Below are 21,416 nucleotides of genomic sequence, written 5' to 3' on the forward strand. Positions count from 1 at the left end.
GGCCAGTCCGGCCCTGGGTGCAAGGCAGCCATGTTTCTTTCTCCAGCGTTGGTGATGACATCAGCAGCCAGCAGGGCTATCGTTAGTAGACAGGACTGACCTGTTTTCCCCCTTGCGCAGTGCAGCCAGTTTGGATGGCGCGCTGCACTGCTAGAAAAATGATGGGGGGTGGGGGGGGGAAATGCATGGAGGAAACATTACTGCTGCTTTGATTTTGTTACAGGGGCCCAATATTGCAGCACTGCTGCAGAACCGGCCCAAGTAACAAAATATTGGCCCCCACCACTCCTAAACCGGCCTCCACCCTTCCCCCCACTGGGAAAATGCCCGGTGCCCGCTACGGCCAGTCCGGCCCTGGGTGCAAGGCAGCCTTGTTTCTTTTGCCAGCTTTGGCAATAACATCAGCCGCAGGGCAATGTTCAGTAGAAAGGACTGACATGTTTTCCCCCTAGCAGTGCAGTCAGTTTGAATGCCGCGCTGCACTGCTAGAAAGATTTGTAGATCTGGGCCATGTCACCACCGTTTGCACATTTGTAGCTACATTTGCATGCTTTGTGCTGATTAGCCTATGAGATCCCACTACAACTTTCATAAGTTAAGGCATTATGAATTGCTCCCAACTGAGAATATGGCAACAAATTTTCAATCTTTTTTTTTTTTACCATATTCTCAGGTAGCAGCAACTTGAAGTACTTTACATTAATTCATTCAAATGCACCTGTACTAATCAGAACAGATGGCAGGGAATTAGGCGCATAAATCTGTCGTGCGAAGGTAGGCGTGAAAACCATTTTTTGCCTGGGTGCACATTGTTAATTATGCAGCCCCAGTTTGTAATAGTACGGTCAAGATTTTGTGTAGAACATCAGATTTAATATCTGATGATATTTCTGCATACAGTCTAATGCCGGGAAATGCTTTTTAGGTAGGGCAATGGGATACTTTTCCTGACCACTTCTTTGAATAGTATTCCCATTTGAAAGGTTATATCTATCATGTTCAGTATTTTTGTGCGTTCGGACATGCAAAATGTGTGACCGCAGTTGGCATCAACTGCATGTATTACCTACCCATTTTCAGCATTTTCCAGCCCTCATGGTGCTAGGCATTCTGGAATTATATGATAAACTTTCAGTAATGGGGGGCCACAAAACAGCAGAAAGCTAAATCTGCCCACACTCTTATACCAAATAAAAAGAAATTCTGAACAAGCATTGAAAATCCATTTCTTCGTGCACTTGAATTGAGATTTGATTTATCTTGCATCAGTAATCTTATTCAAGGAATCCGGTGCCAAACTAGGTGGCTCTTCCCATTCTACGATTTACAATTGGGATTTATATCCCAAGAGTGAAAAAAAAACATTTATTTGAAGATTTTCGCAATTCAATTAGAGGAAACATTAACTTTGCCCTTAATTCGCTTCTCTTGCATTGTCCCTCCTCGTCTCTTTCTATGTGTACAATTCTCTGGCAAGACAGTGAGCCCCTGCTCGTCTGAGGGTGAGAAATGGAGGGAAGTGGTCAGTAAGAGAACGACTGAAAAGTAAGTATAAGAGTATAGTGAGATAGGTGAAGTAGAGGAGGAAGGGATGTAGAGGTAAAGATTAGGCAGAGATATAGTCGACATAGAAAGGGGTGTAAGGTAAAGAGGGGACGGTGAGGTAATCAGAAGGAAAGATACACGGAGGTTGAAAGCGGAAGGGGCATGTAGAGAACAGGAAGAAGAGCAAAAGTTAAAGTTTTAGACTAAGGCAGAGAAAGACAGAGAGCACAAGGGAAGAGATGATAGCGAGAAAGAAATGTAGAGAGAGATGGTGGATTGAGATACATGGAATGGTGAGGTGCAGAGGTCAGATAGAAAAAATAGAGCTTAGCTCGAGAGTGGTAGAGGAAGAGAAACAGATATTGACTGGTAGAGACGTGAGGTAGTGAGATAAATATAAAGAGATGCAAGATAGAGAAAGAGCTGATTTAGAGAGTGCCAAAATTAAAAAGTAGGTATAGAAAGATAGGCCGGGTTAAGTGAGTAACAAGCAAATAGAAAGTTAGACAGCCCGGTAATTGGTAGATAGATTTATGTGGTCTAGAGAAGAGGTGACATAATAAGACAGAGGTGATGTTAAGAAGAAAAGTGAGGTTTATCTAGAGATAGAGAGGGACGTAAAGAGGTTCAGTCAGGGTCAGAAAGAGGTTTAGTCAGAGAGATGAAGTAGTGACTGTTGGACTTGGCCCTTTTTGCAGGGTCATCCCTGAACCTTTTGCCTTCCTCCTCTATTTTTTCTGACCTGTTGTTGGCTGTTTTTATGACTTTGGGCACTTTACCACTGCTGTTCAGTGCTAAAGTGCATATGTTCTCCCTATTGTAAATTGATATATGGATTAGTGACTCCATGATTGGCGGTTTGGTTTACCTGTCAGACCCTAGTACAGTGCACCTGGAGTGCCCAGGGCTTGTAAACCAAATGCTGCTGGTGGGCGTGCAGCACTGGTTGTGCCACTCACAGAAGCAGCCTGTAAAAGTGTGTCTAAGGCTTGCCATTGCAGAGCCTGTGTGCAGTCTGCTGATTGGGCAAGTGCACCCAATTGCCAGTCCCTAAACCTTCTCTTTCCTTCATATCAGACACCCCTATGGTAGGCCCAATGGCAGGGTGCATTGTAAGTATAAGGTAAGGCATGCACTGGTGTGTGTGGCATGTCCTAATAGTAAATTACAACAATTTTCGTTTTTCACTATTGCAAGGCTACCTGTTCTCTATAGGCCAGAATGGGCAGTTAGATTATTACATTTTATAATCCTAACCGACTCAGGGAACTAGGTAGAAATTCGAGTTTAGTATGCCTGAACTCAGAATGATAAAATTCATATTTTAATGAAGTTGATTTTAACATTCTGTGGTTGAAAATACCACTTTTAGAAAGTAGGTATTTTCTTGTCTAACTATCCAAGCCTGCCTCTGCTAGGTTGTGTATTCCTTGTCTGGAATTTGAGTGACAGGGGCTGGGGGGTTTCCAGGAGACAGGTGAGTCCGCCCAGTGGTGAATAGAGAGATATGCATCTAGATGGGAGGAAGGAGTTCACCTGGGACCTGAATAGGGCTGTGCCTTCCCTCCACAATGATGGCTCCGGGTTTGGACTAGGCAAAGGCCCCTCTGCCTTCAGAGGACAAAGGATTTTGGGGTATAAATAGTGGAACCCTGATCCCAAGAATTTAGATCACTTTTGGACAAACAAGAAGAAACCTTTGCTGAGGAGTGGAACCTGAAGAAACTGAGGAGACACTATTCCTAAGCTGAAGTGCTGCTTGGGGGATTGGCCTGCAGTGGTTGCCTGACTGCCAAAGAGAGGAGAAATGGACTTTGTGTACTTTCATCAACTGGTAAGGATCTCCAAGGGCTTGGAACAGAGCTTGCCCCCTGCTGAAGTCTCAGGGACAACAGACTTCAACCCCAAGCTCCCCAGAGTTCCTTGGGAAGTGCCTTCTGCTGTTTTGGGCCTTCTGAGGGACTGCATGTCGCAAGGAGCTGGAAGCCGACTCAAGAGGAAGAAGCGTGTTGCCGTCATTGCTGCTCCTGTCGCATCTTGGATGTCGCCGCTGTAGCTGTCGTATTGCACTGCATTAGAGAAGCGTCTCACAACGAACGAGAAGCGAGTCACCGTCGCTGTTGCTGCCGTCACATCTTGGATGTCGCCGCTGTAGCTGTCAAATTGCACTGCATCAAGAAAAGCGCCCCACATCCACGGAGAAACGTGCCGCCGTCGGAGCTGCTGTCGTCGCATCACGGAACAAGGGTGTCGCCGCTGCAGTTGTCGCATTGTGCGGAAGCATCTCGCAATGTCGGAGAAGAGTGGCGCCGCCGAAACTGTTGTCGTCGCATCACAGAACAAGGGTGTCGCCGCTGCAGCTGACGAATCGAATCGAGACATCTCGCATCATCAGAGAAGCGTGCCGCATCTGAAAGATCTTCACATCTTTGTTTCTTTGCACCGTAACTTTGCAGCGTTTCCATCACTGCAACACTTTTGTTGTGGAATCGTAATGCAACATAAGGTACATTGACTCAAAGTGTCACATTTTAAGAACTGAACAGAACTAAGCTAAAACTACCATTCTAAGTACAGTATTGTGGATTTTTGTTGTTTGTGGTCTTGTGCTAAGTCTATATAAAGAATACTTATTTTTGATATAAAACCTGTGTGGTGTCCATCTGTAGTGTTGTCACTGGATTACTGTATGTGTTCACAAATGCTTTACACACTGCTTCTGAGATAAGCCTGTCTGCTCGTGCCAAGCTACCAAGGGGGTGAGCAGGGGTTATTTTTGGAGTGTACCTCCTTACCCTGACTAGAGGCACGGGTCCCTATGTGTCACAAGTACCTACCTGTGCCAACTAGAGACCCCCAAATCTAACAGTGACATTTATACATAGAAAGAAGAAGGGAAGGTAAATTGAGGAGTAATCATGAACTGAGAAAAGGGTGGTGGTAGAGATATAGAGGTGCCAGGAACGGAGGAAAGCACTTAGAGGTGAGCCAAAGGGAACAGCCGTAGAAAAAGGGAGAGGTTGACAGATGAAGTAGCAAACAAATGGTGAGATAAATTGAGAGGTTAGGCTCTAGAAGAGAGAGGAGGCAGTGCAAAAGATGTGAGGTTGTGAGGGCAATGTAGCTGAGCAAGAGAGATGAGTTACAGAGGGGTTAAAGTGAGGTAATTTGAGGTGGGCTGTGGAGAGATGGAAAGGTGAGGTAGATCGAGCAGAGAAACAGTGTAGTGAGATCGTGGTGAGATGCAGGTAGATGAGAATTGTAGACAGAAAATTTGAGTAAAAAGTGGTTAGAGAGGTAGAGATCAGAGATGTAGAAATAGAGACAGAGAATGTTGGAAAAAGGGCCTTGTTCACTTTGCTATGGGGCCTCTAAGCAATAGCTCACATTGTAGATTCCTTAAAATGTCTCTGGGTTACATTCTGTTTTTACAGTGCATTAACTCGCAATTAAGAAAAAAGGCTTTTGAATGCCAACAAGCAAAGCAACACTGCATTTTGTTGCAAGTGATAGAAATTAGGCAAATTAACATTTTAGTAAACTTATAAATACAGCATTTTCCTTTCAAGGGGCAATTGAGAACCTGCCAGATGTCCATAATTCTTTCCAAATGTTAGCAGAATAATCTAAGGGCAGAGAACAGATTATTGATCTGGTAATATTTCTATTCGAAAAAACTATATAGATATTTCATGTGAGAACAAATGTGGGCATGTACAAGAGTGCAGCTTTCAAGTTCGGTGGTAACTCTCAATTGTTAGGTCTGTGTTAACAAACCCTTTTCTTGTTAATAAAGGTATATGTACTACAAATACTAACAGGGGCTTTCTGTTGATCATCTTCATCCATTGGTCTGCTGTAGAGTCATTCCCATTTTACTTCCTCCCTCTCAGCATCTAGCAAGGGGCACATCCTCAGCCTACATCAACCACTTGCTTACTTGAATCTGAGTGACAGGATTCCACACTTGCAACAAGGGGCCTTTCACGCAATAAGTTGTACATACCCTTCATTTCACGGCACTCATGGTGCAATATGTTCTTTTACCTTACAAATATATATGCTTTGGCTTTCAGGCAGCGGCATAGCTAGCACTCTACCCCCCACCCTCCTTGCTACGCCACTGCTTTCAGGCAATACTTGTTTTACTTTGATGAGGGATTGACAGCTCCTCAACACTGCTTTTGGGCGGCTCGTATATCCCGTGTCTTCGCACTAAAGCATTAACAAACTAATTAAGGAATGGCAAAGTCATAAGGTTAGTGGACAGCGACACAACTAGTGGCTTTGCCCATGCTATTTTGGCATAGATATAATAGAACAGCTTTCCCTGCTATGTTGCTGAACGAAACAAAAATCTGGAATGTAACGTATTTTCAACTGTTTAAAATGATAAATGGGAATTTTGTCTAAACTGACCAGTGTCAACTTTTAGTACTAAGTGAGCTTTGAAAAATCCAATATAAAATATAAAGTCAAAATTTTAAGGAACATGTAAAACATTTTCAAGACTATTAGCTTTTTATTATTTCTAATCGGTTATAAAATTATAAGGAACAGAAAGAGAGGTTTAGCAAAGGAACGTCCTATTTTCAAGTGGTCAAGTATCTTGAACATTTTTAACATTAAAGCTACTGCTACTGAAAACCATAACCCAGAGAGAATGATGTGAAATTTTCCATTCTATAAAAACCTTTATTTAGATGAAATGTTCTGTTCTGAGGAAGGTCTCTGTTAGAAAGTCATCCTTGTTCCCTGTTCATCCCCATTTTTTTGCTGAATGATACTGGTGGTAACTGACTCTGACTGTATCCTGGGCCCTGCTAACCAGGCCCAGGGACAGTGCTATGTCTAAAAAGGTACATGTAATAGGGTACACTTATAATTGGCAATGACAACCCCTATACGTCTCTAGTGGATAACAGGGCAAGGGGGTGCAATCTACCTATAAGCCCCTAAAATGTAATGGGGCATGGAGGTTTAGAGGCCCAGCAGATTTCCTGCACTTGCATGTGTGCGCTGCTGAGTGCTTGCGGTCATTTTAAAGGCTGCCCGGCTTTGCGGACTGTTTCTAAAAGTAAATTGTGGACAAACTTGAATTCGGTGGTATGCACTCTTTATAAGTGATAATCTATCTTATTTATACCTATTAGGCACCCCAGGTATCCACTGAGTGTCCCAGGGGAGGGGAGGGGGTGGGATTATGTAACTGTAAGCAGGTACCTTGTAAAATATGTTTTTATGACATAGTGAGGAAATACTGCCCATTTAATTTTTTCTCATTGTAGATATTTATCTGCATAGGCTAACATTGCAATATTTTATTGAGATATACATATTGCTAGGAAAGAAGTGAAATATAATTCAGGACTTAAACGGTTGGTATTGATAAATGTAACACCTTGCCACCGTTGAATTAATCATAACAACGACGCTCAACATCCTGTGATTCTGTGCAAATCACTTAATCCCCCATTGCCTAACAAAAATAAATGTGTCCTCATTTAATGAAACTGGTGCTATGTAAAGCACTCTGATACCCGATATCTTCTGGTCTAGATCACGCTATATATAACTCTAAAAAAAAAAACTAGTACAGAAAAGAAGTTATAGAACTTTCTCTTCTGTGTGCCAAAATCTTTAAGGGGTCTCTGCTGATTGGTAAGCCTTATCAGGCTTAGCTAGGCCGCTTTGATCAGGTGATAAGTGGAATAGCCGGAGCAGAGGTTATCTGATGAAGAGAGCTCTGAAACTGAAGTGGATGGGTCATGTAGAGGGGTCTGGGTAAATCTAAATGAGCTCAAAGAGAGAGCAGATCAGTAAGAAATGCCAGCCATTCCTACCCCCACATCGTGTGCCACAGCCAGATGGCTGGTATAGGTCAGGAATTTGCAGGGATCAGGGGAGGAGAGCTAAAGTAAATGAGCCACAATGTGGGTTGATTTAGCTAGCGCTTACTCCTTTGGAGATAAATCATCTATGTTGGATTTTGGATTCGCACTGCTTTGTGGGTCAAGAAGATGCCACACTTTGGAGGAAGATGCATTGCTTTGAGTGGTACACAGCATCTCATTAGACAGAGGTCCCCCCCCTGCTACTTGCCCCAGAGCACTGATTAATATGTAAGAGCTGCATAGTCTCTCAGCTCTGCTGGCAGCGACTACAAGGAAAACAAGGACTACCCTGCTGGAATCTGGATTTGCACCCAAAGGCCTGAACTCTGAATGACTGCACCAGCTGCACAATCATGTTTTACAGTCCTAGGGAATGCGCTTTGCTTCAAGAACGAATAAGGAGTGGACGCCATGCATGCTGCAGGTTAACAGAGCCCACCTGCATCACCTTCACCAAGTGTCCCCAACCTAGAGTATGTTCAGTGGTCTTCCAAGGATTTGGCCAGGTGCATTGTGGAAATTGCAGTTCAGAAATCCCAGAGACCATCAGGAGATTCCAAGCCTCTGGATCCGTGGTTTGGACACTTTGAACCTACAAGGAGACCTTCGGGAAGCACCTACTCAAGTTTAGAGAACTTTGACGAACTCTTGGGAAAAAGCTCCATGAGGTGACTGACCCGACCTCAAGAGTCAAGCCAACAACCTTCAACCGCGACCCAGCCAGGATTTCAGGTTTGTCCTTCTAAAAGCTTTGGAGCTCCAGACTTTACGGCTTTAACAGGGTCCTCATGGAAATTCAACCCGGTGAACCCTCCCTGAATCTGTCCTTTTGTGGAGGGTTGAGAGACATCGGAAGAAAAAGCTCCAGAAAAGTTTCTGAGAATTAAGGTAAAAGTTTGATCAGGGTCTCCCGCTTAGTGTATCCGACCAGGGCTCCATCACAGTTGGCCTCAATTTTTTACTTTGTCCTGATCAAGCACGACCAGATGTCCCAGAGGTGGTGCTGTATGTTTTTAAGAATTATAAAGTGGTTAATGTTTAACAAAATCATATCTTCGGGTCCCTTCATTGGATTTTAATCATTTTGGTGTTTGTTCATTCATAAAAATATTTCCTATTTTTATAAAGTGGTGTGAGATTTTATTGTGCTTTGTGTCTTGCTTATGTATTGGTGTTTTTCAATGCTTTTCACTCCTGTCTCCTAAGTAAGGCCTGATTGCTCATTGGCAGCTATGACGGGTTGAGCAAGGGGCTAATTTATTGAGAAGTTTATTGGGCCTATACTGTGTTGGTGGCCTTATTACTAGTGGCAGGTACATACATATCCCTACCAATAGCCCACTTTCCAAAACTTGGTGTTCAGAGTGCGGATACGTACTTGTGTTTAAAGTACACCATAAAGTAGTTGAGTAAGATCTTTAAAAATCCTCTATATTGTCTTAGAACAAAACTTTTGATTATTGAAATTTGGACTAAACTGATATATTATCCATTGTTTTGAGTAGTTTAAATTTGGTCTAAGTGTGAATTGATAGTTGTTGAGACCCAAAACTAGGGATACCATAAAGCTGGATCTGGCTAAACTGACTATACTCAGAATGGGTGAGCTTAGGGTACTGTGTAGGGCTAGGGGTTTACCTGCAACTAACATGATTTTTAAGGCAGCGCTGGTTAGGTCCCTTAAAGCCTGGGCCAGGTCAGCACCAGAGTATAAAGGTGAGAGGAAGGCTAACCCCCCCCTATGGTCACCCAGGAGGAGAATGTTGATGATGCCTCCTCCATTGCTTCCAGCGCAATGTACATAATTCCAGATAGTGGGAGAGCAGGGTCTCCCACACAGGAACCACCACTGTCCCTTGCAGAGAGGCATCTTGAGGCCCAACTTGCTTTAATAGCTTTGGAGCAGAAGAAATTGGAATTAGCTAAAGAGCAGTGGGAGGAGAAGAAAGCAAGAAGAAATGGTGGCAGCGATAATGACGAGGCGATTGAGATGTTCAAGGGTGGTGGGCTTGACCCCGAGCTCCCCAATGGAATGGTGTTAAGGTAGACAGAGGGGGAAGATATTGACAAATGGCTGACTGCATTTGAAAAGACCCTTTAGATGCGGGAGGTCCGCCCCAAGCACTGGGGTTTCCATCTTGTGGGAACTGATCCCAAAAGCTGGGAGGGATAGGCTCCTGACCCTGCCGGGGGAAGAGGCAAATTCCTACTCCCACATGAGGCAATGGTTAGTCAAGATGTTTGGTCTGACCCCAGAAGAGTACAGGGCAAGGTTCAGGGACACCCAGAAGGTAAACACACAGTCATGGCAGGACTTTGTAGACATCTCAGTGAAGGCAACAGAAGGCTGGATTGGTGGTAAGCAAGTAAACACATTTGAGGGATTTATATTTTGTTTTTGAAAGAGCACATTTTGATCATTGTGTACATGAAAAGTTGCACCAGTATCTAGTGCAAAGCTGAGGGAGTTATCTCATAAGTGGGTAAGAAGCCGCGTTTTCCAATCAGCACCAGGGGGGTGATCAGAGGAAGGGAGTACAGGTCCCCCCAAGGGGAAAGCCCAAGGGAAAGAAGGTCAAAAACAGAAGGATTCCTCAAAAGACCCACACATTAGAGGCCTAGAGACACAAAGCTCAGGATTACAGTTTATTGTTACAAATTCATCACACATAGATCTAGCCCTGCAGAGGAACCTGCTAGAACCATGACACTATGACTATGGGATGGACATTTTAAAGTGTAAGGCAGTGCAAGCAGTTTTGCAAAATAGTCAACTGCACTCAGTATAGAAAATGTCTATATTAGGATCACCATATCCCCTATGATTCCTGTGTGTGAATACTCGCCAGACATTTTCCACACTTCTCAGCAAGTACTTGAGAATAGTTCTGAATGTTTTCTTAAATGTATGCTACATTCTGCATATGCTCCTTAACGCGAACCATGTGTTGGCTCAGGAATAGTGCATAAACACATACTTCTACTGTTAAACATTGAGTTAATTAAAAGAGGATCAAAGGACAACAACTAAACAACTCAGAATATCAACTGACAATGTTAGATACTCATTCAAATTAGGAGATTAGATCTGTTAATTTTGGTATCAGCTGCATTTACATACGTGCATTTAAATATATAATGAGGCTTACTTAGCATGAACGGGAGATGTATGTCCTCATTACAACTGCTCTAAGTAATCCTGTTTGAGTTGCTAATGGGAGTTACCAGCCCTGTTTGTATTACAAGTAGTGGTGTCTCAAGGTTATTATGGCAGCCGAAAGCAGTCAAATCCCCCATGATTTTACACGGGGGAAATTATCCTGCAGGAATTGACACAAAAACCATGATTGGAACCATTTATTTCCCCAAAACTTGTAATTCCTATTACTTTGCCTCCCCAAAATGGTGAGTACTTTTTGTAATGATACTACCAGGAGTGGGGTGGTTGTCTGTAACGAACATTATTTTGTGCAACTCATAGTGATGCTCATTGTCTTAACTCTTCTCTGCATTCACAACGAGGGAACATGTTGTTACCTAGGAAACGTGCATAAAACCTCAATTCACTGTTATACACTACAGAGTGGTGGGGCAAAATGCAAAAGATTTAAATGCCAAACACAACAGATGTTATTTGTAACATTGGGAATATAATATTTAATTTTTCCTATAGCCTCTAGAAAACTTTTAACCTCATCAATGCTACAGCAATTCCCCCTGAGCGCTGTTACTCATTATTTCCCATTGTTGAGCACACGAGCAGTGTATTGCATGACGAGCTGAGCTCGTCATGAGCATGGAAGGGGTTAAACAAAGCACTTTTTGCTGATGAAGAAATTCAAATTAAATGGAATACAAAGTATAGGCCAGAGGTTGGTACTTAACAATAGAATAGCATTACACGTTTTAGCAAGATATTTTCTAATATGTGACTTTATAGAGGATTGCAAAAATTATAATTATGTTAATATGTTTTTTCAACACATTTCAGTATTCATACAAACTTCACTGATTTTGCCCTGCACCACTTTTGCACCACGTAAAGTGGTACGTGGTTGATGCAGGGCTCTCATAAAGATATATGAAACCACACAAAGCCACCTTGCATGCCTTTGTGTGGCCTCATAAATCACGAGGAAGGCGATGCAGTGCAAATCACGGTTCTCAAAGTGATGCAGACCTGGCGAAGCGTCAAATCTGTACGCCTCCCTTGGTTAGATGTAACGAGGAGAAATATGTTATGTTATGTATCTCCTAGTTTTTTCCTCTTTCCATGTGTGCTGCATTTTCCAGCACACACAGGAAGATGAAAACGCCTTGTAAGATTATTTTTGTGCAGGAAGATGCCCCTTCCTGCACAAAAACAATCCTGCCTGCAATTGAAGCACTCTTGCAATGTTGGCGTTAGGCTCCTAAAATGGAGCCAGCGCAGGCAGAAAGGACAGGAATGCACTGTTTTGCTTAAATATGATTCATTCCAGCCTTTTCGTTATGGCGTAGGGCAGCACAGCAACGTGCCTTGCTGCACTACCCTACGCTAAAATGCCAAGGCCCTTCCTTCTCAATGTATTTGGAAAATCTACTTCAAATCCTTTTTATGCATGACTTGCATTTCTATAGCTGATTGCTTGAGTCAAAAGGCAAACACAATTTGCTCTGTGTCTGAAAAATGACAGTGAGTCCTGAACTCCTCGTTTCTTCTTTAATTTAATGGATTTAAAATACATTCTAAATGTATCTGCATGCTAGGGAACATCTGTGAACACAAATGCAAATTATGTTTTAATTGTAGTTTCGAATTTACAAACTATTGTTGTTATTTATATTTTGTACTTACCTACAAGAATGTATTATAATTAAAACAGTTTACGAACAAACACACGTGGATCTTGGCACTTTACATAATAATCTACCTATTGTAAGAAACCATGCTGGCAAAATATCTAATGAGGTGAAGAAGCAATTACAGTTGAGACATGATGTTCCAGGACAAGCTCACCAATGATTGCTTTTCCGAAATATAGAGAAAATTAATCTACTGAAATGTAATTAATATTTTTAGGATGTTGTTTTCATGAGAAAGTAACACGGTTTCTTTCTGTCAAATCTCCTACTGGCTGACTCTTTAGGTATCTATCAGTGACATGGAAAATACCTGCCCACTGAAACAATACAATATATGGATTATTTTATTCAAAAAACGCTGCAGTGCTAATCTAGCAATGCTGTGATGGTGCTGTTGTGGTAATTTGTCAGAGGGTTCTTTTGGCTGCTGCGTCTGCTGCTCTATCTGAGTGTAGTAACCTCTTTGGGTGTGAACTAATATATATGCCTACAATTGCATTTAAAGCAGAAAAACAGGTCTTACATTATCACAGTGTCGTGGTGGCACAAATGAGTATTCTCTTGCGCATAGCTGGTGTTGTCTTTAGAAGTGTGCATACATGTATAAAAGCATTAACAACCTTTACACCAGTCTCCTGAACGATAAGAGAAAGTTAACACATATCAATGCCACTAAGGCGGGGGAGCGTCGCCCCACTGCCTCGAAGATAGCAAAAGAAAGGAAAAAATAAAATGATAATAACTGATTTTATAATCATTATATTTTGTTCTCCTGCTGCAGCTGCTTGTGTGAGGGGCCGGGTCAGGCGGAAGAGCAGGAGAGGAGTGGTACAACCCTCCTAAATGCGCAATGACTGTTTGGACAGCCCTTTCGGAGCACCCAAAACAGTCATGCACACTTTCCCTGTAATGCACCCTGCATGGAGAACATTTCCACCCCTACAGCCCCTGGCTGAGCGCTGTTTTACAGTGCTCAGACCAATCACAATGCTGCATTGCAGCATTGTGATTGGCTGCGGGGAGTGTGGGATACCTGGTGATTCCTGCTTCCTGTTTCTAACAAGAATCTAGGAAGAGATCGCAGGAGAGGCAGCAGCGGCCGCCCGGCCGGGAGTTAAGTGATGTAAATTTTTTTTATTTCAAACCACCCACCCCCTACTGTTTCTAAGCGTCAGCTGCAACTGCCTATTTAGGTTTTGCAGATGGGATACTCGGTCACAATGTGATAGATATCCCTTTCACCATATTATAAATCCCATAGACAAAAAGCACTTGTAATACAGTGAATGGGATATCCACCATGTTTATGACAGAGTATCCCATCCACCAAACTTTACATAAGGCCCTTAGAGGGAAAGTGGCACATGGCCACTTGAGTCCCTGTAAGTGGGTGCAGAGCAGAATCATGATACCACCCCTATGTTTTAATACATATTTGACTTTTTTTTTAGGACTTCTGAGAATATCCATTACCTAATATAGTGCATCACACCAGTTTTATGGCCATGTCCTGCATCTATTTAATACAGTCTATAATACCAGATTCAGATGACAAAGCTCCACTTGAAAAATCTGATATCTACACATCATATAGTGGAAGTTAAAAGAGCAAACAGCCTATTTGCGCAACTATGTTCTAATCACAAATGTGAAACCAGCATGCCTGAATATTATATATCCTGTTTTTGATTAAATTAAATGTAATCAATTTAGCAATATATTCCATTTCCATACCATTTTCTGATATACATGACCATTGTTGAGCCAGATGGCATAACTTGTGGTGGGCTCTTACTTTTGGACATCAGCCAAGTAACTACTAATTGATGGTGAGTCAGAGAACATTTTAAAGATATCAACACACACCTCATAGTAGACCTTAATAGCAGAAGAATTAGGTACTAACTATCAGGGGCATAGCTTGGTCAGTACGATTGGGGGGACATTATCTCCAACAATCACACTGGCTAAAATGCATTATATGAGAAGCAGGGCATGAGGTAAGCTTAAGGAGCAGTGAAAAGGGAGAGAGGTCCAGATTGTTAGGGATACATAAAACTTTATATTTTGTAAAATAACCAGACCTTCTAAACATAGACGAGTGTTTGTGTGTGTGTGTAAAAATCCCCAGTGAAATCTAACTAGCACCTCACCATACCTGACTTAAAGCACATGTGCCCAACTGTTTATCAGAGAATACATTTATTAGGGGGGGTGTAACACCACAAACAGCGTCCCTGAAGCAATGCACCTGCTCACTAATCTACCTTACACACAGACCCCTTAATTTTAGAATAGTGTAACATGTGTGGTTATGTATTTGTTTCAAGATGTATGGGACATGTTTTTTTAGGACGCATTACTCTCACTCATACAATGAAGAATACTTTCATATTTGGCACGCACCTTGTGGGGCTGAAGATCTGTGGTTTTTAATGAGGAAGGAAGTAGGGTGTATGGTACTAACTCTGAAGGGGTAATATGAATCTTAGCTAGTCTTATCTCCACTGTCTGTAACCTACATCTTATGTGTGTACTCTTACTGGCACATGCATCAATATTGCATTTTGTGATTCCTTAATTGCGAAAAATAAGGAATCGCAATTAAGGAATTGCAAACTGCAATGCATCAAGAAATTGCTAAAAAAATAGCGATTTCTTAAAATTCCTTAATTGTGATTCTCTAATTGAGAATCGCAATTAAGGAATACCTCCCCATCCATTCCTATGGGCCTAGAGGCCCATAGAAATGAATGGAAAGACATTCTTAATTTGCAATGCACCATTAGAAATTCGCAAATTAAGAATGCAATTTCAAGGGTGCAGGGGTGTCCAAGGGACACCCTGTTGCACCCCTGAAATCTGCTTAGAAGTTCATTTTGCACACTCTCATGCCCCAAGGGCATGTGTGTGTGTAAAATGGAACTTTGAAAAATGCACTTTAGTGCATATTTCATAGTTTTCGCAAATTACCATGAAGGTCAATTTCATGGTAATTTGCTCACCTTATTTGCGAATTCGCAAATTTTTAGAGTTTGATGCATTGCATTTAAGGAATCTCAATTTGAGATTCCTTAAATGCAATCGCAATTTAAGAAATCGCAATTTTGCGATTTCTTAAATTGCGAAAATTACAAAAATGTTAATGCATCCCAAAAATGGGAATTGCATTCGCAAACGGCCGAATTTTGCGATTCGCACCATTTGCGAATGCAATTTACTTTGATGCATGTGCCCCATAGCCTCTATGCTATCGTAGAGTTCAAGTTGTGAGGGATTGAAAGTCCATCTTTCTTTATTTACCCCAAACATATAGTTACAAACAATCAATGGGGGGCACGACTCACATACTCTCAGTGTCACCATGTTTCCGCTGTCTGAAACTAGTCCATAAAGTGTCTCATGTATTTATCAGAGCAATATTTCATGAAACACTTGGTGATAGTACCATTCATTTAGTAAAGTTGCCATTGTAAAAGCATGTGGCATGTGTTTGTGTTTATCCTTTCTCGAGTGAACTGGGTACTTCTTGTGAAGTGACTCAAAACTTTGCAAATAACACTTTCACTATAGTTCAACAGACAACACTCCCATTTAACGATCTTGTCCATGTTCAAGATAATACACGGTTTCCTTGGGCTTTGGCCCGTGGGCCGTCACCAATATCTGTATTAGAAGTGCAAAATAAAGGTCGATTTACCTAACATTGCATAAACTCATATTTTAGGGCTCAAATATTCATAACGTACATTTATTTGGCACTAAGTTAATTCCGGATTACAAGCCACATTGCTGTCTGACCACGTTCTTTCTCCAGTCAGCCCCATCTGAACTCTAGGTCACACGAGGAAGTTCAAGCAAGCTTATTATGGGAGTTATTGAACTTTTGTATTTTATCTTGTGATCCATATTTAGCATTTTTATATTTTTGTGGCTTCTAGTTGACAACCTGTTTCTTTTTTATGAATCAGACATTTAACTTCTTTATAGTCTAATTGTATTCCCGCTGAGAAGGAAATTACAACCCAACTTCCTTGCAGAACTTAAATGAGATGACTATGTCTTTGTGCTCAGTTAAGTTTCAAACAATTGTAACACTCTTAGAGGTCTCTGTGGAGGAGCCTGGTCGTATTGTGGGGGAGCTCAGTCCCAACTCACATGACAGTGTGGATTCTCTAATTGGAAGGCTTCTTGATTTATGTGTACACAGTTCATATGTCAATCAACTTTATTTCGGTTCACAGAACCATAAACGTACACAGTAAAAACATATTAAACTTTTTTTAAATATGCCATTTTAAAATACAAGTTCATTACAGTACTAGCCAGGAAAAAGGAATACAATATATTGAGCTTTAGAGCTAGATAATTACCAGACAAACAAAAACCTCTCGAAGAGTCCTAGAGATGAACTCCAAAAGGGTCTTCTATACTATCTGGAATAATACTGTTAAGGATCAGTAAAATAAGGAATAGTTTAGGAAACTTGTCTGACTTTGAAATAATTCACAGTGTATTAGAACACATTATAACACACCCCAGGCACTTTCTACTTCTTGACAGCAATCCTTGATCTGATATGCCAAGCTGACTACAAGTAATTGAAGGTCATAAGCTAATGCTACTCCTCTTGTCCATCTTACAAATTCTTAGGGGATTGTGCCGGTCTTCAAGTCGGGGAACATCCTTTACGACGCAGATGTTACCCGGCACTCCAGTTACGACACGCCTTTACAACGCAAGTCGTAACCACGACTTGCGCTGGAGGGCGCTCAAGGACAAGGAATAGTAGATTTACTATTCCAACATCTTCCCTACTGTACGTAGGCTGGTGTTGGAATAGTACATTTAACTATTCTAAGTCCAGCACCCCTACAGCGCAAGTCGTGGTAACGACTTGCGTTGTAAAAAACACGTTGTAACGGTACGCGTGGTAATACCACACGTTGTACCGTCGTACATCCCTTCAAGTCAGAGGATCTGGCCAAGAGTAGCAACCCAGCAAGCATGCTGCTTTGCATGGGTGCAACAGAAAATAATAAGTGCTTTTTATTCTTGACAGCATGACTGCCTATAGGGCAAAGATGAGTGAGGTTGAAGCTTTTATTCCAAGAACAGGTAAAAGATGACATGTGCAAAATCCCTAGCCTGAATGTAATAAATAAGGCACTTGTAGATGGGAGGATATCAACATCCATGAATTCTTCATATTGCGGGGCACACTCAAAAGACAAGTAGAAGTCTGTAAGACTGCTGAAGAAACAGCAGATATTCTAGTACTTGAAGCTGTGTTCCAATAACAAGATTTTACAGTATCTCAGGCATAATCTGGAATTGGAGTGGGATTTGACCGCAGTCCTAACTTACACATTGGCTTTTATATGGGATGGCCAGGACAAGTGGTTAGCCAATATCACCCTTCAGCCACCTTCAGACAATTTCTATAGAGTGCCAGTTCCTCTGTTGTCCACAACCTAATCCAATATAATATAACTGTTAAACTAACTATATAAGAGATTGGTTTTAGGTTCAAGTCAAACCTTAGTGGAAGTAACAAAGTGCTGGTGTGAAGCTTCAACAAATAATTATTTTGAAGGTTTTGTTTCTATTAAGTGAGTTGAGTTTGCAAAAAGCCCCACACTTCTGCCCTGTACAAATTGCTTCACATGCTTGCACCTTATAAATCTCCAGGGCCGGTGAGATAAGCTCAATTAGCAAATCTAATAATATTCCCTCCTCTATGCTTTAGGGTCAATGAGCTTTACTGTACACAGTTATTTCCTGTCATGTCAGGGATTTGTAACTTCCAACAGATGGTGTAACTCCAACCTTTGACATATAATGTTGACTATTACATATAATGCTTTAAATGTTATTCAGCTATATGCTTATTTTTGTGTGATTTGCATATTTGTACAATAGTGTCGTAATGTTAGACCTGTCAGTCTTAGGGGGGTCTTCTCCCGAAGTTTTTGCTACAGACGTTCACGTTTTTGTTGTGTCTTTTTGTTGGCTTTATGACTCTTGGAGGTTTGCCATTGCTAACAAGTGCTAAAGTGCACATTCCTGTTCTATAAATATACTGGTGATGGGTGTACACCTGATTGACCTATTTAATTTACCTTGCTAGACCCTTGTAAAGTGGTACCCCATGTACCTACATCCTTTAATTTAAATGTTACTAGTGGGCCACCCACAGAAGTAGCATTTGAAACCTGTCTCGGGCCTGCCATTGCAGGACCTGTGTGTGCCATTTACTGCCCCTTTGACTTGCCATTTGAAACCTACCTGCCAAGCCTTAAACTCCTCTTTTATTACATATAAGTCACCCTTAAGGTAGGCACTAGGTAGCCCTAAGGGAAGGGTGTTATGTAAGTAAAAGGAAGGACATGCACTTTTATGTTTTGCATGTCCTGGTAGTGACAATCAGCCTATTTCATGTATCACTACTGTGAGGTCTACTATTCTCAGAGGTTAGCATTGGGAATTCCTTAATGCACTTTTAAACTGTAATTCCTGATCAGAGAGGAGTAGTTTTTCAAGTTTCGTATGTTTGGCATGGTATTGATACATCCTACTTACTGGTGAAGTTGGATGTGAGATTAATATTTTAGAATTGGCACTTTTGGAAAGTGGACATTTCTCTGCACTTACTGCCATGGGTGCCTGACAGCCTGTCACAGCCTGTATACAGCCTGTATACAGGACTAAGATCCAGGGTGTGTAAGGCACGATAAAAAGATGCCTCCTTTAATTCTAGCAACAATGGTTCACATGCAGCAATTAGACCATGGGCTCTCCGTTCAGACACTACACGGTTCCACAACATATCTCCATACACGTTTTCATCATACTCCAGCTATTTACACTATTGCTAGAGATATTCAGTACAATTTTGCATCGGAATTGGGCTTTGAGCTGTTGCCTAATATATTCAGATGCTGGAGATTATGACACCAATTATGCGAGATGGATTGCTATTCCAACAATCTCTCTGACAAGTGAATCCTATAATTGAAACTACCTCGTGTCACTTGACTCTGACTGTGAATTGCCAGTGATAAGTGAATTCTTGTGAACAACCCTGGCTGATTATTACCACACAAGGTATATTTAATAAACACAACATTAAGCATTCCTTAAAGACTCAGGTAGCTCTCTTTGATAGCATCTTGATTACAACTGAAATAACGTTATTCAATGTGGAATCTGGACATTTTGTGTCTACAGTTTCTATCCTACATAGAGTTGATTTGGTCTCCTCTCCATTTAATCCTTGGTGATATCACTTTCATTCGAACATTGCTTCTAACACCACAACCTCTACTAGGCAGGTTGGAGTTGCATTTGCACCTTGGGCATTCTCGCCAAGGACAGATGGGACACTTGGCCTGACTACTGCAGGGGAGTGAGCCCCATCATAGATAACCCTCTATTCATGATACCCTTTATGAGTAGAATTCATCTTGGTGTTTTTGGAATGTTTCAGTTTACATAACACATGTATGAATAACCCTGTCTTGGCAATCTGTGTGAGTTTGATGTAACAAAAATGGGTTGCTAGATGTCACTGTGTTAAAAATTGACAAGTGCTTGGTATGTTGTTTGTGTTACCTAACAGGTACCACCAGTGAATCCATCATCGTGCATCCTTGGTTGTAGATATTAACTGATCTTGATGAAAGCAATGACACTTCCAAAGTCATTGGCTGTACCATGTCAATCACTGTCTAGTACGACTGGATCTAATGGTTTCCGTCTCACCTTTTGTTTTAAATCCTAGCACTAAGACACCAGAATAAAAGTCATGTGCTAAACCTTGTAGTTATTTTTGATTTACATTTTCATCTGCACTGCACCCCTCGCAACACCCTACAAGCTCACATTGGGTATTAGTAATAATCCCTCTAATACAAAAAACGTCCCCGAGCAACCCCCTCTCAGCAGGGGGTTATATGACGCACCATGACTAGGTTTCTTGGTACGAGGAGGTTTCCAATGATGAAGCATGCCACCACTGGTGGGTGAGGGAAACCATCCTTAAAAGGGACTTCTCCAGTTGAGTCAGCCTGTTTTTGTGTTATTTTTCCCATAAGACCCTAGGGGTCCTTGTGTATTGAGTGGCTTTGGTGTATTTCATAGCCAACCAAACCCCCATTTTCAACACATATGTTAAGTGTATATGCTGTATATGTTCAGTTTATAGGCTGCATATGGTCAGTCCATATGCTACTTATGTGTGTTACATATTAGTGACACCTAGGATGGACATCTTTAAGTGAAAGGTATAGTAGCTCAGTATGTCCTATCGACAAGAACATTTAACCATAAATTCTCAAACTCTTGCTCTCACCTCACATGTTGAAAACAAGAAAATCTTTTAATGCAAATTTTTTAAGATTTAATTATCATTACAAAGGTACACAAGGATACCCTGTCTTGTGTAAGAGGCAGAGGGGATTTATCTATCCAGTTGAGTGAGGAGGAGAGAGGCTGAGCAAAGCTCAGCACCAACTTCTTTTTCTTTTTCAGGATTGATCATACATTCCAATACAGACGTTGGTTCTCATTTGGACTCAAGAAGGATTCATGGAGTAGCTGTGCTCACATTGCTGTAGGTATACTTTCACAGCCTCGGGCAAGAGAGATCTAACAGTTGAGACCAAAACCTTTTGCACACATTAGTAAGATGATTCTCCAAATATGTTTTTAAATGGGTATTCAAAGGGCTATTATTTTGTACGGATAGTTTTTTCCTTTCAACATATCAAATTAATAGCACCAGCTGCAGTTCTAAGAAGCTTGCCAAATGACCAATAATAAATCGTTAAACATAAATAAATCACACTAATTTGTAATTTTTGTAATGTTAACACTAATTATTATGTGTTCCATGTACTTTCCAGGTGGCCAACAAGTTGTCTTGTAAGAGGAATAGCTTCTATTAAAACAAAATAAAACAAATAGTAGTTTCAATATATTGGTCATAGGTTTGAAAGCATGAGTATGACAACAAATCACTGTATTATGTCAACCTTTCAGGCATATTTTCTCATTATTGAGGATTCAGAAGTTACCTTGTAAAAATTCATGGGATCCTGCAAAAATTGTGGATTTCCAGTTGTACCTGTT

At 41.3% G+C, this 21,416-nt stretch overlaps 1 protein-coding gene across 1 annotated transcript in view; it reads right to left on the minus strand.

The window, feature by feature from the left end:
* CDH18 (cadherin 18) overlaps positions 1-21,416 on the minus strand; it is a 2,258,828-nt gene that overhangs the window by 1,421,296 nt on the left and 816,116 nt on the right. The window lies entirely within an intron of this gene.

The sequence above is a fragment of the Lissotriton helveticus genome, chromosome 4_1 (genome assembly GCF_964261635.1).
Source record: "Lissotriton helveticus chromosome 4_1, aLisHel1.1, whole genome shotgun sequence".
Taxonomy (NCBI): domain Eukaryota; kingdom Metazoa; phylum Chordata; class Amphibia; order Caudata; family Salamandridae; genus Lissotriton; species Lissotriton helveticus.